We start from the raw sequence: 16,671 nt of genomic DNA, 5'->3' as shown, positions 1-16,671 counted from the left end.
TCGACAACGACGATGGCGCTACGGGTTGCGAAGGGGCAAGGCGAGGTGCGCGTGTTGTAGGCGACGTCTAGGCGATGCTCTGGGTGTAGCTGGCGCGTCCAGGGGACGATGGGATCGCTCGGATTGCTTCTGCGACGAGGACAGTACTTGGCGGCAAAGCGTCGACCATGGTGACGGCGACAAGGCTTCCGCGAGCTAGTGAGGTTGTCTAGGCGTGTACTGGACGGTACATACACGCGACCGTTGGGAACCCCAAGAGGAAGGTGTGATGCATACAGCGGCAAGTTTTCCCTCAGTAAGAAACCAAGGTTTATCGAACCAGTAGGAGCCAAGAAGCACGTTGAAGGTTGATGGCGGCGAGATGTAGTGCGGCGCCATACCAGGGATTCCGGCGCCAACGTGGAACCTGCACAACACAACCAAAGTACTTTGCCCCAACGAAATAGCGAGGTTGTCAATCTCACTGGCTTGCTGTAACAAAGGATTAGATGTATAGTGTGGATGATGATTGTTTGCAGAAAAAAGTAGAACAAGTATTGCAGTAGATTGTATTCGATGTAAAAGAATGGACCGGGGTCCACAGTTCACTAGAGGTGTCTCTCCCATAAGAATAAGCATGTTGGGTGAATAAATTACAGTTGGGCAATTGACAAATAGAGAGGGCATGACCATGCACATACATGATATGATGAGTATAGTGAGATTTAATTGGGCATTACGACAAAGTACACAGACCGCTATCCAGCATGCATCTATGCCTAAAAAGTCCACCTTCAGGTTATCATCCGAACCCCTTCCAGTATTAAGTTGCAAACAACAGACAATTGCATTAAGTATGGTGCGTAATGTAATCAATAACTACATCCTCGGACATAGCATCAATGTTTTATCCCTAGTGGCAACAGCACATCCACAACCTTAGAACTTTTCACATCCTTGTCCCAGATTTAATGGAGGCATGAACCCACTATCGAGCATAAATACTCCCTCTTGGAGTTAAGAGTAAAAACTTGGCCAGAGCCTCTACTAATAACGGAGAGCATGCAAGATCATAAACAACACATAGATAATAGATTGATAATCAACATAACAGAGTATTCTCTATCCATCGGATCCCAACAAACACAACATATCGCATTACAGACACTAGTAGAAAAACGGTCATCTATACCGGTTCCAGAGGGCCATTCGTACCGGTTTTGCAACCGGTACAAATTATTCGGCACTAAAGCCCCCCCCCTTTCGTACCGGTTGCTTACGAACCGGTATAAAACGGGCCTCCACGTGGGCCACCAGGAGAGCTCAGGGCTGAGGATCTTTGGTACCGGTTGGTAATACGAACCGGTACCAAAGGTTCCCCCGCGGGCAGGAATTTTCCCAAATCTCTGCCGCGGCAGAGAATTGGCTTTTTAGGGTTTTGGAGAGGTTTAGGGATATCGGTTTGATTCATATCGCGTCGATGCACCAGAAACGCGTTTGGGTTTAGGTAGTACATGAAGATCAAGATGATGCATAGCAAGTTGGTGCATATAATATAACACACATGTTATTGCATGAGATCGCAAATTAAGTAGCACTATGCATGAAGATCGATCTTCATGCATAGTGGTGCTCTCCGAGGCGTACTCTATATATGTCTATTACATGTAGCATAGTGGTACTCTTCGAGTCAACGATATATGTAACATGTACATCTTCATTCATTGTGGTGCTCTGCGAGTGGTGGTATGACGTCCCGAAGGAAAAATCCCGCCAATTCCTCGCCTATTGCTATGAAGCGGTCATCGATTGAGAGCTTGTTCCGCTTTCTTGCCAACTATAAAAGAATAAGATACAAATGAATACATGAAACAACTATTACTGAAACTCGGCACAACTTATGATAACAAAACAAATTTGTGAAGATTGTTTTTGTACCTCTTTATTTCTCTCATTATTCGTTCTCTCGTTGACAATTCTGCGGATGAACTCGCAAACGAAGAATCCACAGAGATCGGTCCCCGGAGGTTGTTGCGGGCATTTCTTTACAAGAATATAATTCAATCAAACAATAGTCAAGTATGATAATTGAAAGGTGTGTGGACCTAGGTAGTACTACTTACTTTCGCACGCCATCGCAGCTTCGGTGGCCATTCACGGGACGTATCTTCCTTGATGAAAGTTTGCCATACGCTGCTCGACAAAAGAAAATGCATAAAAGAGTCATCAATTAGTTCAAAGCAGGAAATTAACGAAACAAACCGATAAGAATTCAAATTACCTTCTGAGCATTAAAAAACAAGACACGTATAGATCCTTTTCTTTGGTTAGTGAGTCCAAGACTTCAACTTCTCCAATTTCCAAATTGATGACGAGAAGAATAAAGTGAAACCTACGCACGTTTCAATATGTAGTCATTAGTTAAAATTTTGACATACGGTGAGCAAAATATAATGTGTTATAAGACAGTAAGACTCACTCGAAGTTGTAAGGCCAAAGTATTAGCTTTTGTCACGTTGTCGCTTCAAAAACCTTAGCAAAGTCTGCGGTGTATCCTTGTTATAGAGGGGATCATCTATGGTTTTGACATGCATTGTGTTCGGGTCAATGAACCCAATGTCTGTGATATCGTCCCTTTTGCATTCGAGCATCTTCGATCTGCATAATATAGCGCACAAAAGATTATAATCTGCGAGACAATGAACGACTTCTCAAATTAAATAAATAAATCACTTACGAGACAATAGCAACTGATGATTGATTTGACGAGGGACAGGAGAATGTATAACTGAAAGATATCGGAGAAGTCAACGATCACACAGATACTCCACGGAAGTAGTGCTCTTCCCTAACTCGCACCATGATAGTCTCGATCCCTTCCTTTGAGGCCTTAAGGTACCACGAATGCAAGTTACGCATACATGTTGGTACCTTCCTGAGATTCTCGACCAAATCTTTCCCTTGAACAAACTGATATGCTCGTTCAGCTAAGGCGTAATCAGTTGCGTCTTGTCGAGAACTTTGAACGGTCTTCCCGTCAAACACCTTGAGAGGCGACCGATTGAACGGGTTGTTGTCCGAGCTGGTAGACACCGTGTATCCCTTTTATCTCCCCGATACCCGATTTAACGGGTTTTGTCGCCTCGATCATCTTGTCATACGACCTTTCAATAGAACGCGCATAGTCAGATGGCGGCGATGGTACAGGGTCATATAGATTGTCAACGGTACGCACAACTTTCTCCCGATCTAGTGTCTTCTCGAAAGGTATCTCTGGCACTTTCGGTGCAAAAAATTTCTTCACCTCGGCCTTAACGGCCTCCGCGTTTTCCTCTGGAGTTTTTTCCCAAGGTAACTTCTCAGGAGGCGGCAGTTGTTTCTCCTTTCTAGCTTTCTTCCTAGGCGGCGTACCGTTCCGCTTAACGGACGCTGTCTTACGCGGAGGATCTCGAGATGGTGGACTCACGCTGGGGTCCCTCTCAGGTAGGTGTGGACTTGGCTGCTCACCAGGACTGCCACCAGGAGGAGTCGATGGCATTTGCTGCTCATGTGTAGGAGTCGGTGGCCTTTGCAAAAGGACGACGTACTTCTTCGGCCATAGGGCGAAACCGTGCTTGACATCGCCCAGTGTCCTCTCATCTTCACCTCTAGGAATATCAAGCTCCACTTTTTCAAACCCGAAACAACTTCATCCACCCCGACACGAACACAACCAGGTGGAATGGGCATATGATGGTGCATTGCTCCATCTTCACTTGGGTACACATAGCCGACCGCCACCTTAACAGACGCGGTCCTGATTAACATATGTAGCTCGCAATCTGTCTTCTCCGTGACATAATCCACGGGGTAGCTTCCTCCACATCCGTCAAGATGCGAGGAACCGACAACGCTTCTTCGCTGAGATGGGGCAGCATCGGCTTGTGGATCCCGTAGAAACAGCGGCTGATCAGGTGCCCTCTCGATTTCTCTCAAGAGCCTCCACCCTAGATAACAACTCCGTTACAATGTCGGCGTCCTTCTTCTTCTTTCGCGAACGGCTTCTATAAGTGTCGGCGCTGTCCGGCCACGCTTCCTTCATGGTGAGACCTGGGCGAGCTCGTACCCGTCCAACATGTTCGGGGTTCCCCGAGCGAGTGTCAGCTCGTCATTCTCTCGATCGGGAATGTACTCTCCCTTCTGACCTTTTCAATTGCATCTACAAGCTTCGGTACAATTGCCTCAATTTTTCCTTCCATTTTCCCTTCGCAACGATCAACCCTGTCTGTGGGTCCAACGCTGCCCCATGAGCGAACAACCAGTACTTGTACCGTTCTGTCCAGTCCCTTGTATGTGGAGTGATTCCATGATCCATCAGTTTATTCTCAAACGCTGTCCACTTCGGAATGGCACTCTTGTAGCCACCTGACCCCAAATGATGCGGAAGTTTCTTCTTTGCAGCATTTTCGGTATTTTTCTTCGATCGGGACACAAACTTAGACGATTTCTTATACTCCTTAAATGCGGCCCCGTGATCTTGTATCTTCACTAGATTTTCGGTATTATCATCGAATACTTTGGATCTTCATTCTTATATTTGTCCCATAAATTTTTCTTGAAGCTGGGCATTGTATGGCCATCTTCTTCCATGTCCATTCCTTGACTTTATCCTTCTGGCCTTCCGTCATGTCTTCCGGTAGGCTGAACTTTGTCAGTAGCGTTTCCCAAAGAAATTTTTTCATGCTGTCGTTGACATAAGTAGCACCACTCTCCGGGTTCTTCGGCTTATGCCACTCTTGAATGCTGATCGGTACATGGTCCCTAACAATAACTCCGGATTGACTTGTAAATTTGCGGCAAAACTCCTTGGGCTCCACTGGTTCACCATTAGCCTTGAATGCCGTGAGGGCTAACCTGCCCTCGCCCTTTAGCACCCGCGTCGGGCCTCGTTTTGTTCTAACAGACTTGCTCGATGATCCAGAAGGCTAAAAGAAAAAATTATTCGTTAATAAGTGCAATACAAATAAATGAATGCATCTAGGGATGAACACAGACTAATTGATACATAGATATACACCTCGCCGGAGTTTGTGATGGACACTTCATTGTCTTTTCTAACTTGTTCAGACTCAAGTCCCTCGCCAAAATCATTCAGAAAGTCGGCGTACTCGTTGTCATCTCCATCGTCGGGTTCCGGACCACGGGCACTCTCATAGATCAATCGCTGCACCGCTTCTTCCCCCTCCTCATCTCGGACGAAGGTGCCGTCCTCCATACCTCAATGTCACTGCAAAATTAAGAAAGCAATTGTATTTCATTCATCATGTAATGATCATATAACAGATTGCTAAATGGATAACAATTGAAATGAAGAAAGCAAAAAAACCCTAACGGACCGCCACGGCCACGGACACGGTGTTCCCCCTCCTCCTCTCGCTCTTCTCTCTATGTCGCGGCGGCACCGCCACGGACTCGGCACCGCTACAGACCCTAACCCTAACACTCGGCGCTCGTCCTCTCGCTCTTCTCTCTATGTCGCGGCGGCACCGCCACAGACTCGGCACCGCTACGGACCCTAACCCTAACACTCGGCGCTCCTCCTCTCGCTCTTCTCTCTATGTAAACCGATTAATAGCGAAACCATAGAGTGCCGGAACACCTAGTGATAATGCAATGGCATCATATTGCTAATCGTTTGCGATTTGCCCATTTTCCATTCATTTATTTGTGATAATGCAATGGCATCATGGGTGTGTTTGGTTTATCGCCAATGAGTACCATACCAAATAATTGGCAAGCCCACAAAGTTTGGTCACCATTTGGACTGACGCCCACGAATTGGCTCGCCAAAGTGTGCCGCTGCCTGCCCGTGTTATTTTTGCCCGCGCGAGGGCGAGCTCAGGGCGCGGAAATCCTCCGCCAATATATTGGCTGCCCCGTCCGCCCGCTTCTCTTGTTGGGTCCCATGTGATTAGTACCTTTTTCTCTTGCTACAGTTCAGCACGCAACAGCGATCGACCGTGTTTTTTTAAGGCAGCATTCTGCTAACTAGTAGGAAACGTCCCATAAAAAAGCTATTAGAAAAAAAAACATGTCCTTTATCTTTAGGTGCTCACGTACTGATTCCTCGGCTCGCAGGGGAGCAGCTAGCTACTTCAAAGTTCGAACTGCACTAGTCACTTAGGATTATCCTGGCTCATGATTTTTTTTTTCTTGACAGACTTCTTAAAAAGCACTTCATTATCATTTGTATTGATTGAATTGGAACAAAATCAAGAACTAGGAAATTTAAGTTGTGAATGCATGTCAAGTCAGTTTGGTTGCAAACCAAACACAGGCACTAATCTACCAAAATTTTGGAAGAGCATTGGCTATAGTGCAAGGCTGGCACACGGCGAGCTCTACGCCGCTAACCCCGCCGCCGGTGCCGCAGAGCGCCCCTGAGCCGGAGACGACGTCGCATTGGCCGCTGGTCATGACGGATGCACGTGGTGTTGTGGCCGAGCGCCATGGCCGTCATGTCGGCCGGCAGCTCCTCCCGGAGGACGTCCGGGTTGCCGTTGCCCCAGCACACGAGCCCGCCCATGGCGTCCACCGCGCACGCGTGTCGGCGGCCGGCGGCGACGGCCTTGTAGGCGGCGTCCCCGTACGCGAAGGCGGGCGGCGGCATTTTGTCAAACACCTGGCCGGCCCTGGCGTGGGAGGTGGGGAGCGGCGTGCGGAGGCGAGCTAGGCTGCAGCGCCGTCGAGGTGGCCGCGGCGCGCGAGGCGAGGTGGCCGCGGCGTGCGGAGGCGAGGTGGCCGCGGCGTGCGGAGGCGAGGTGGCCGCGGCGACGAGCTCCGCCACCGTGCGGAGGCGACGGCGTGAGGAGAAAGGGAGGGAAAGAAGGAGGAGAGGGCCGGGGAGGTTACCTGCGGGCGGCGGCGGCTGCGTCGGCGGCGGCGGCTGCGTCGGCGGCGGCGGCTGCGTCGGCGGCGGCGTGGTTGCGTCGGCGGCGTCGGCGGCGTGGGTGCGTCGCGGCGGCTCTCTGCTTTGTGCGTCGCGCGGCGGGAGAAGGGATTTGGGGACTTCGTCGCGCGCGGCTAAGTGTAAAACAGGGGGATGGGCCTTTCGTACCGGTTGGTGGTACCAACCGGTACGAAAGACCTTTACGGTTGGTGGTACCAACCGGTACTAAAGGGTTTTTTTGTTTTCTTTTTTCTTTTAGTGTTTTCTTTTCTTTTGATGTTTCTTTTTTCTTTTACTGTTTTCTTCTTTCTTTTCTGTTTCTTTTTCCTTTTATTTTGTGTTTCTTTTCTTTTCTTCTCATTTTCTATTTCTTTTCATTTTCTATTTCTTTTCATTTTCTATTTCTTTTCTTTTCATTTTCGTTCCCCTTTCTTTTGTGTTTCTTTTCTTTTATATTTCTTTTCTATTTATTTTGTTTTCTGTTTCTTCTTTCTTTTCTTTTATGTTTTTTTCTTTTCTATTTATTTTTTCTATTGCTTTTGTTTTTCTTTTCTATTTCTTTTCTATTTCTTTTCTCTATTCTATTTCTTTTCTTTACTCTCGCCACGACGCCGTCCGCACAGAAAACTTTCCCGCCCCGACGTCGCGCGGAAACTTTCCGACCCACGACGCCGCGCGGAAAAGAAAGGGCGGGAATGAAATTTTATTACGATTGAACTCGAATTAAAAGTACATAGCTTAACTGAAAATTAAAGATACATGACCAAATTCTACCGGGGAGTCATTCGGTCATACTCCTGCCTAGCCCTGTAGTACTCGCCACCAGTAGTCGTCGTAGTCGCCGTCATCATCGTCGCTGGCATCGGGGTCGCGGTACTCGAACATCGGCGGGTGAGCACGCGTGGGCTGGGACTGAGGGTAGCGCAGGGGGGCCACGGTAGGCCATGACGCCCTGGAGAGTCCGGCCGCACCACCACAGCCGACGGCCGGCCTCGTTGAAGTTCGGAGGAGGCGGGCCGCCCTCCTCGTGCCTGGCAAGCGCCCTCTCACGCCGATTGATGAAGAAGCTTTCCCAAGTCGGGCTGTAGTCGGGATGCCACTGGGGATTCCTCCGCTGCTCTGGCGTGAGCTCGAAGTAGTAGTGGTTCGTGATGGCCATCTCGCGCGCCACACCTAGAGGGACTGGAGGGACCGGTACGCCTCCGACGCTTAGCAACCAGCCGGTCGGGACGCGGTAGCCCGGCGGGCAGGGGTAGTTCGAGGCGCAAAGCGCCTCCGCCTCCCGGGGGGTTAGAGATGCGATGGAAGCCATGGGAGAGAATGATGAGGTTTGCAGATATGAGTCTAGATGTGATATGTAAATGGTGGCCAAGCCTACATATATATAGTGAAAAAATGGCGGGAAGACAGAGGCGGGAACCGGTGGAAAGCGCGGGAAGAAAATAGGCGGGAAGACAGATCGAGGCAAACCTTTAGTACCGGTTGGTGGGTGCAACCGGTACTAAAGCTGTCGGCAGGATAAGGACGCGTGGGTAACCTTTAGTACCGGTTGGTGGGTGCAACCGGTACTAAAGCTGTCGGCGGGATAAGGACGCCATGCTCGATGAGATAAAGTATGTAGCGCACGACGCCCTGTCGGTGGGATAAGGACGCGTGGGTAACCTTTAGTACCGGTTGGTGGGTGCAACCGGTACTAAAGCTGTCGGCAGGATAAGGACGCGTGGGTAACCTTTAGTACCGGTTGGTGGGTGCAACCGGTACTAAAGCTGTCGGCAGGATAAGGACGCCCTGCTCGATGAGATAAAGTATGTAGCGCACGACGCTGCGTCGGTGGGATAAGGACGCGTGGGTAACCTTTAGTACCGGTTCGTGTCTACAACCGGTACTAAAGGCTGTCGGCAGGATAAGGACGCTCTGCCTATAAAAGGAGCAACGATACACCATGGGCAGCAGATCAAAAAGCCAAACTGGATGGAGAGTGACATCACCATGGAGGGAGGAAAGGGTTGGGAAATCTCCGTGGCGGAACTTGTCGAAGATGCCCTTGGTGCACACGCCCTATGGCATCTTCGGAAGTTCCGCCTCGGAAAAATTTCCCCTGCAAGCCCGTGGAAGACTCCATCTCCTCTAACAAATGTTGGGGAAAGGGTTGGGAAATCTCCCGTGGCGGAACTTGTCGAATATGCCCTTGGTGCACACGCCCTATGGCATCTTAGGAAGTTCCGCCTCGGAATTTTTCCTGCAAGCCCGTGGAAGACTCCATCTCCTCTAACAAAGGTTCGGAAAGGGTTGGGAAATCTCCGTGGCGGAACTTCTCGAATATGCCCTTGGTGCACATGCCCTATATATGGCATATTCGGAAGTTCCGCCTCGGAATTTTTTTCCTGCAAGCCCGTGGAAGACTCCATCTCCTCTAACAATGTTGCGGAAAGGGTTGGGAAATCTCCCGTGGCGGAACTTCTCGAATATGCCCTTGGTGCACATGCCCTATATATGGCATATTCGGAAGTTCCGCCTCGGAAAAATTTCCCTGCAAGCCCGCGTGACTTAACTAGTAAAACAAGCCAACCATCTCCATTGTTAATATCTTACATACAGTAACATCATTACACAAAAGTGATTTCCATATTGAGATACACAAGTTATGATCCCTATATGTAGCTAGCTAGTCTTCCTGAGTTTTCTTCGCTCGTTTCCCTTTCTTCTTCATCGCGACGCAACCATGGACAATCTTCATTGTTTAAGATGATGCTTGGGTCAATTTTTACCTTGAAGGGTGGAATATCGTCAAACTTATTATAATCTTCTCGACATGTCTGTCTTGTCCTCTACTCCCACGATGTTTCTTTTTCTGAAAGAACTATGTGCCGCTTTGGCTCATCGTATGATGTGTCCTCTTGCCTTTCTTTCCTTTTTTTCGGTTTGCTAGACATATCCTTCACATAAAAACCTGAGCCACTTCACCGGCTAGGACGAATGGTTCGGTGTCGTACCCAAGATTCTTGAAATCCACCGTAGTCATTCCGTACTCGCGGGTCTACCTGCACCCGTCTTTCAGGTTGAACCATTTACACCGGAACAAATGGACCTGGTAATTATTTCCATAGGCAAGATCCCATATATCCTCTATGTACCCATAATATGTGACCTTGTTCCCATTGCCATCTTCTCGCATCAAAGCGGACACCACTGTTTTGGTTGGTGCTCTTTTTGTCTTGGGCGAAAGTGTAAAATGTGTTCCCATTAATCTCGTACCCTTGAAAAGTCGATATAGTAGAAGATGGTTGCTTGGCCAACAAGTACAGCTGCTCGTCATCGGTGACATTCATGAGACGTGTTTGCAACCAACCGCCGAAAGTCTTCATGTGTTCTCCATCAATCCAATCTTCACGTTGCTCCGGGTATTTAGAGCGTAAGATCTCCTTGTGTTCCTCTTTGTACGGAGCCACCAAGATGGAATTAAGTAGAACTGTGTAGTGTGCTTGAGTGAAAGAATGTCCGTCCATACACGTTGCTGATTTCTTTCCTAGCGTGCCTTTTCCACGCAGTCTCCCCTCATAGCGCGATTCAGGAACACCGATCGGCTTAAGGTCAGGAATAAAGTCAACACAAAACTCAATGACCTCCTCTGTTCCATAGCCCTTGGAGATGCTTCCTTCTGGCCTAGCACGGTTATGAACGTACTTCTTTAAGACTCCCATGAATCTCTCAAAGGGGAACATGTTGTGTAGAAATACAGGACCGAGAACGCCAATCTCTTCTACCAGGTGAACTAGGAGATGTGTCATAATATTGAAGAAGGATGGTGGGAACACCAACTCGAAGCTGACTAGACATTGGACCACATCCTTCTGTAAATTTTGTAGAGTAAGTGGATTGATCACCTTCTGAGAAATTGCATTGAGGAACGCACATAGCTTCACAATGGGTACTCGAACATTTTCCTAAGCCCCTCAATGCAACCGGAAGTAATTGTGTCATAATCACGTGGCAGTCATGAGACTTTAGGTTTTGAAACTTTTTCTCCGACATGTTTATTATTCCCTTTATATTCGACGAGAAGCCAGACGGGACCTTGATGCTACTCAGGACTTCAAAAAGATCTCCTTCTCCTCTTTGGTAAGAGCATAGCTGGCAGGACCTTGATACTTCTCTGGATTCAGGTTGTTTCCTTCGTGGATACTTTGCTGGTCCTGCCGTGCATCCGGTGTATCTTTTGTCTTCCCATACACGCCCAAGAAGTTTAGCAGGTTCACGCAAAGATTTTTCGTCACGTGCATCACGTCGATTGCGAGTGAACCTCTAAGAATTTCCAGTAGGGTAGCTCCCAAAATATCGACTTCTTCTTCCACATGGGTACGTGTCCGTCAACATCATGCGGACCAGATTGTCCGCCGGGACCCTTTCCAAAGATCACTTCTAAATCCTTGACCATATCATATATAACTTCCCCATTAGGGCGGGTAGGCTTGGTTCGGTTATCTGCCTCACCTCCGAAATGCTTTCCTCTCTTTCTTACGTGATGTTGTTTTGGAAGAAATCGACGATGCCCTGTACACATTCTTGTTTCCCAAATAAATACTATCAGTCTCACCTAAACAGTGTGTGCATGCATTGTATCCCTTGTTTGACTGCCCTGAAATGTTACCAAGAGCAGGCCAATCATTGATGGTTACAAATAACAACGCTCGTAGGTTAAATTCCTTTTGTTCGTGCTCATCCCACACAGGTACACCTTCGTCACGCCACAACTCTAAAAGTTCTTCAACCAATGGCCTCAGGTACACATCAATGTCGTTGCCGGGTTGCTTCGGGCCCTGGATGAGCACTGGCATCATAATGAACTTCCGCTTCATGCACAACCAAGGAGGAAGGTTATAGATACATAGAGTCAACGGCCAGGTGCTATGGACTGGAGCTCTGCTCCCCGAAAGGATTAAAGCCAACTGTACTAAGACCACCTCTTAAGTACCTTGCGTCAACTGAAAATGACTTGAACACTCTGTCGATATTTCTCCACTGCGACCCGTCGGCGGGGTGTCTCGACATCACATCTTTCTTACGGTCCTCTTTGTGCCATCGCAACAACTTGGCATGCTCTTTGTTCTCGGAACAAACGTTTCAACCGTGGTATTATAGGAGCATACCACATCACCTTCGCAGAACCCTCTTCACGGGGGTGGACTCACCCTCAACATCGCCGGGGTCATCTCGCCTGATCTTATACCTCAATGCACTACATACCGGGCATGCATTCAAATTCTCGTACTCCCGCGGTAGAGGATGCGATCATTGATGCATGCATGTATCTTTTGCACCTCTAATCCTAGAGGGCAGACAACCTTCTTTGCTTCGTACGTGCTAGAGGGCAACACGTTCTCCCACGGAAGCATCTTCTTTATTATTTTCAGCAACTTTTCAAATCCCTTGTCGAAGTACCATTCTCTCGCCTTCCATGCAGCAATTCCAGCGTGGTACCCAGCTTTTTCGACCATTTTCGCAATGTGGGTACAACAGTTTGTTGTGATCCTCTAACATTTTCTCCAACTTCAACCTCTCCTTTTCATTTCCGCAGTTCATCTTCGCATCAAGAATGGCCCGACCCAAATCGTCATCCGGGTCATCAAAAATCGGCTCATCGAAAATGAGCTCTTCTTCAGCTTCATCTTCCCCCATTCTACTACCACCGACTTCGATGAATAAGCTGGGATAGTTGTCACTATCCTCTTCTTCTTCGTTGTCTTCCAATATAACTCCTCTTTCTCCGTGCTTGGTCCAACAATTATAGCTGGGCATGAAACCATTCTCCAGCGAGGTGGACGTGAAGGGTCTTCGAGGTAGAGTAATCCTTCATATTCTTACAGGAACTACATGGACAATACATGAAACCATTCGACTGCTGTTTGCCTCAGCCACGTTGAGAAAATAATGCATGCCGTAATGAACTCGGGATGGCACCGGTCACCGTACATCCATTGTCGACTCATCTGCATTTTATATGTATATCAAAAATCATTAAGTACACAACATCATGGATATATGAGTGACCAACTTAATTAATATTCAAGTTCATCACATAAAACTAAGTTATTTTTATAAAAAAGAAGAGGGGCTCACCGAGGTGGTACCGTGCCGGCTAGGGGACGACGCTAGCGATCGACGGCGGTGAGGACGGGGATGATACTAATTAAAACCTACAAAACATACCATAATTTCAGCTCAAATTGCATATAAAAAAATAAAATCACTAACTTAGGCATTTCATCGAACACCTTGATTGCACTACAAAAATAGTACGAGTTAAAACTACCAAAGAACTGAGCTAAATTAGGAACGCCGGAAGGAAGGATGATATTGCTAACCCTTGGATAGATGTATGCCGTTAATCTTGTTAAAATGGTGGAGAAAAATAAAGATTATTGGAGTGTGTGAGAGGTGGAGAAAAATTTAGAGTGTGAGGAAGATGAGAAAAATGAGAGCCAGCAGGGGGCTCGGGACGAGCTGGGCGATTTTGATATGGCTGGGTACCCTTTGGTACCGGTTCGTGTTACGAACCGGTACCAAAGGTCCAGCCCGGGCCCCACCACGCGTCTGAATTTTGGCCGAAGACCTTTCGTACCGGTTCCTAACACGAACCGGTACGAAAGCCCCTCCCAAACCGGTACGAAAGCCCCTCGCCCACCTGAGCCCTCAAACCGGTACAAATGGCCCCATTGGTACCGGTTCGTAAGGGAACCGGTACCAATGGCTTAGATGGATGTGAGGTTTTCTACTAGTGAGATAGATGATCTTGATCATGTTAGGCAGCTCACAAGACCCGACAATGAAGCACATAAGGAGAAGACAACCATCTAGCTACTGCTATGGACCCATAGTCCAGGGGTGAACTACTCACTCATCACTCCGGAGGCGACCATGGCGGTGAAGAGTCCTCCGGGAGATGATTCCCTCTTCGGCAGGGTGCCGGAGGCGATCTCCTGAATCCCCCGAGATGGGATTGGCGGCGGCGGCGTCTCTGGAAGGTTTTCCGTATCGTGGCTCTCGGTACTGGGGGTTTAGTGACGAAGACTATATGTAGGCGGAAGGGCAGGTCAGGAGGCGTCACGGGGGCCCCACACGCTAGGGCCGCGCGGGCCCCCCCTGGGCCGCGCCACCCTAGTGTGGCGGCGCCCCGTGGCCCCACTTCGTCTCCTCTTCGGTCTTCTGGAAGCTTCGTGGCAAAATAGGCCACTGGGCGTTGATTTCGTCCAATTTCGAGAATATTTCCTTACTAGGATTTCTGAAACCAAAAATAGCAGAAAACAGCAACTGGCTCTTCGGCATCTTGTTAATAGGTTAGTGCCGGAAAATGCATAAATATGACATAAAGTATGCATAAAACATGTAGGTATCATCAATAATGTGGCATGGAACATAAGAAATTATCGATACGTCGGAGACGTATCAGTGATGAGCGAGCGTGCGCAAGTGGAGGGGAAGAGGAGGACGAGAGCGTCCAGGCGAGGGGCGTACTGGCGCGTCCAGGGCATTGTCTGGGCGCGCTCACCGCGTGCACTGACATGCCGTGGCATGGTACTGGACGTGCAACGTTTGGCCAAGTGCGTGTGTCTCTTTGCTTAGGGCTGGTACGAGCATGCTCAGGGGAGTGTAGGCAAGCTTGCTGGCAAGGTGAGATGGGTAGGAGAGGACCAGGGAGAAATGGAGTGAGTGTGGCCGGCATGGGTACGGGGTGGCAACAATGGTGATCATTCCCTCACTTTAAACAGAGCAAAAGGGCTTGGCTTGATGCAGAGAGGGTGCAGGAAGTTGATGATCACAAAGCAAAAGAAGTGTAGGCTAAAAACCAGTGGATATTAGGGTGTGTGCCATTTTGCAATTTCTGCCTGCCAAGTGTTCGATGATATGGCCGCATGAAACTTTTATTGGAATTTTGGAAATCTTTTTGGTGGAGCTCAATTATATAAATAAGGTGATAGAATGGTGGTGGTATTCATTTTGGATTTGATTTGCAAGTTTTCAAAATTGGGGTTATCTTCACTTTGTTTCAAGGTCACCTATTGTCAACTCTATTCTGGTCAACCTGGTCAAAGTTAGCATGGGTGGTCAACATGAAAGTTGTTCACCTTGACAAGGTCTTGGATGACATGGCAATAGTTGACCAAGGTTGGTTGAAGAAAAGTCCAAACCAGAGGGGTAAAGTGAGGAACATTTTATAAAACTCAATTTTGACCATTATCACATGTATGTTGGTTTTGAGATTTGCTTTGATTTGATTCTTGTTTATTTGATGCATTTGTGTTTGTTTATCATATATAAGAATTCTACAAGCAATAGATCAAGCAATGGTGGCCTTTGGTGAAGATTTGCAAAATTGGCCTTATGTGTATGTGAGTGAAAATGGAATTTTCTCACTATTTGATTTCTCTCCATTTGATTTGACTTTTCTTGACTCTAATGTGATTCTTATTAGTTTAGAAACATTTCCAAACCATTGAAACTATTTCAAAAGGTTTAGATCAAAGATTTGCAAAATTGGCCATAACACATAAGAGGTGATATGTCAAATTTCATTATTCTTGTAAATTGTTCCTCTTGCTTTACTTGGGCATGGGTTAGGGTCAATTTAGTATTAGGTTAGGTTTAGAGATGGTTTCACATCATTTGGTCAAGGTTTAAAGTCATAGAACAAGAATTGGTTATTATGGCTATGTGTCACATATGCCTCTATGCATATGTTGCATTTGAGTTTTAATTTGACTTGGCTTGACCCAATTGGTGTGGTTGAGGGTTGAAATGGTATATAGGAGTGATACAACCATTTACCACATGTCTTAGGGTCAAGATCCTTAAATTCACAAATTTGCTATTTTACTCTCATATGCCTCTATGGCATTTTTAGTTTCTTTTCATTTTCTTTGGTTTCAACTTGGATTTGATTTGATGAGTAATAGGTAAGGTGTATGAAGGTTTTCCAAACCTCTAAACAAGGTAGAAAGTTCTAGGGTAAAGATTTATAAATATAGCCATGGGCACATATGCCTTTTTCTTATTTAATTTCCTTTTATTTTATTTTAACTAGGATGATGAAAAGAGGGGTGAGGTTTAGAGTTTAAGAGCATTTAAAAATACTTTAACAAGCAATCATGGCAATAGCACAGGAATTAAGCAAGATTACTATGCATCAAACTTAATTTAATAAAAGTTTTTGTTGGTTCCAAAATTTGGAACTAGGGAAATTCATTTGTTTTGTTTTGAATTTTTGGGATGTTACACCCCGAGATGGGATTGGCGGCGGCGGCGTCATAGTAACTTTTCTCGTATCGTGGCTCTCGGTAATAGGGTTTTCGTAATGGAGAGAATAAATAGGAGAAGAGGCAGAGTCGGGAGAGGCTCGAGGGGCCCACACCCTAGGGCGGCACGCCCCCCTCCTTGGCCGCGCCGCCAGGTGGTGTGGGGCCACCTCGGCTCTTCTTCGTTTCCTCTTCGGACTTCTGGAAGGCTCCGTGGAAAATAAGACCCTGGGCTTTTGTTTCGTCCAATTCCGAAAATATTTCCTGTGTTTGATTTCTAAAACCAAAAATAGCAGAAAACAGGAACTGACGCTTCGGCATCTTGTTAATAGGTTAGTGCCGGAAAATGCATAATAATGATATAAAGTGTATATAAAACATGTGAGTATTGTCATAAACTAGCATGAAACATAAGAAATTATAGATACGTTTGAGACGTATCAATTACAAACAGGAACAAGGAAAAAGATAGTG

The 16,671-nt window shown here is 47.2% G+C and overlaps 1 long non-coding RNA gene across 1 annotated transcript; it reads right to left on the bottom strand.

Annotated features, from left to right (window-relative positions):
• Positions 1–1,758: 1,758 nt before the first annotated feature.
• On the bottom strand, positions 1,759–2,588 carry LOC127327410 (uncharacterized). The gene is made up of 4 exons (XR_011751195.1): positions 2,459–2,588; positions 2,261–2,371; positions 2,103–2,172; positions 1,759–2,022 (listed from the first exon to the last, which is right to left on the bottom strand). It is a non-coding gene; the product is annotated as an uncharacterized lncRNA (long non-coding RNA).
• Positions 2,589–16,671: the final 14,083 nt, after the last annotated feature.

Source organism: Lolium perenne, chromosome 1 (genome assembly GCF_019359855.2).
Source record: "Lolium perenne isolate Kyuss_39 chromosome 1, Kyuss_2.0, whole genome shotgun sequence".
Classification (NCBI taxonomy): domain Eukaryota; kingdom Viridiplantae; phylum Streptophyta; class Magnoliopsida; order Poales; family Poaceae; genus Lolium; species Lolium perenne.
This window is presented reverse-complemented; position numbering and strand designations above follow the sequence as displayed.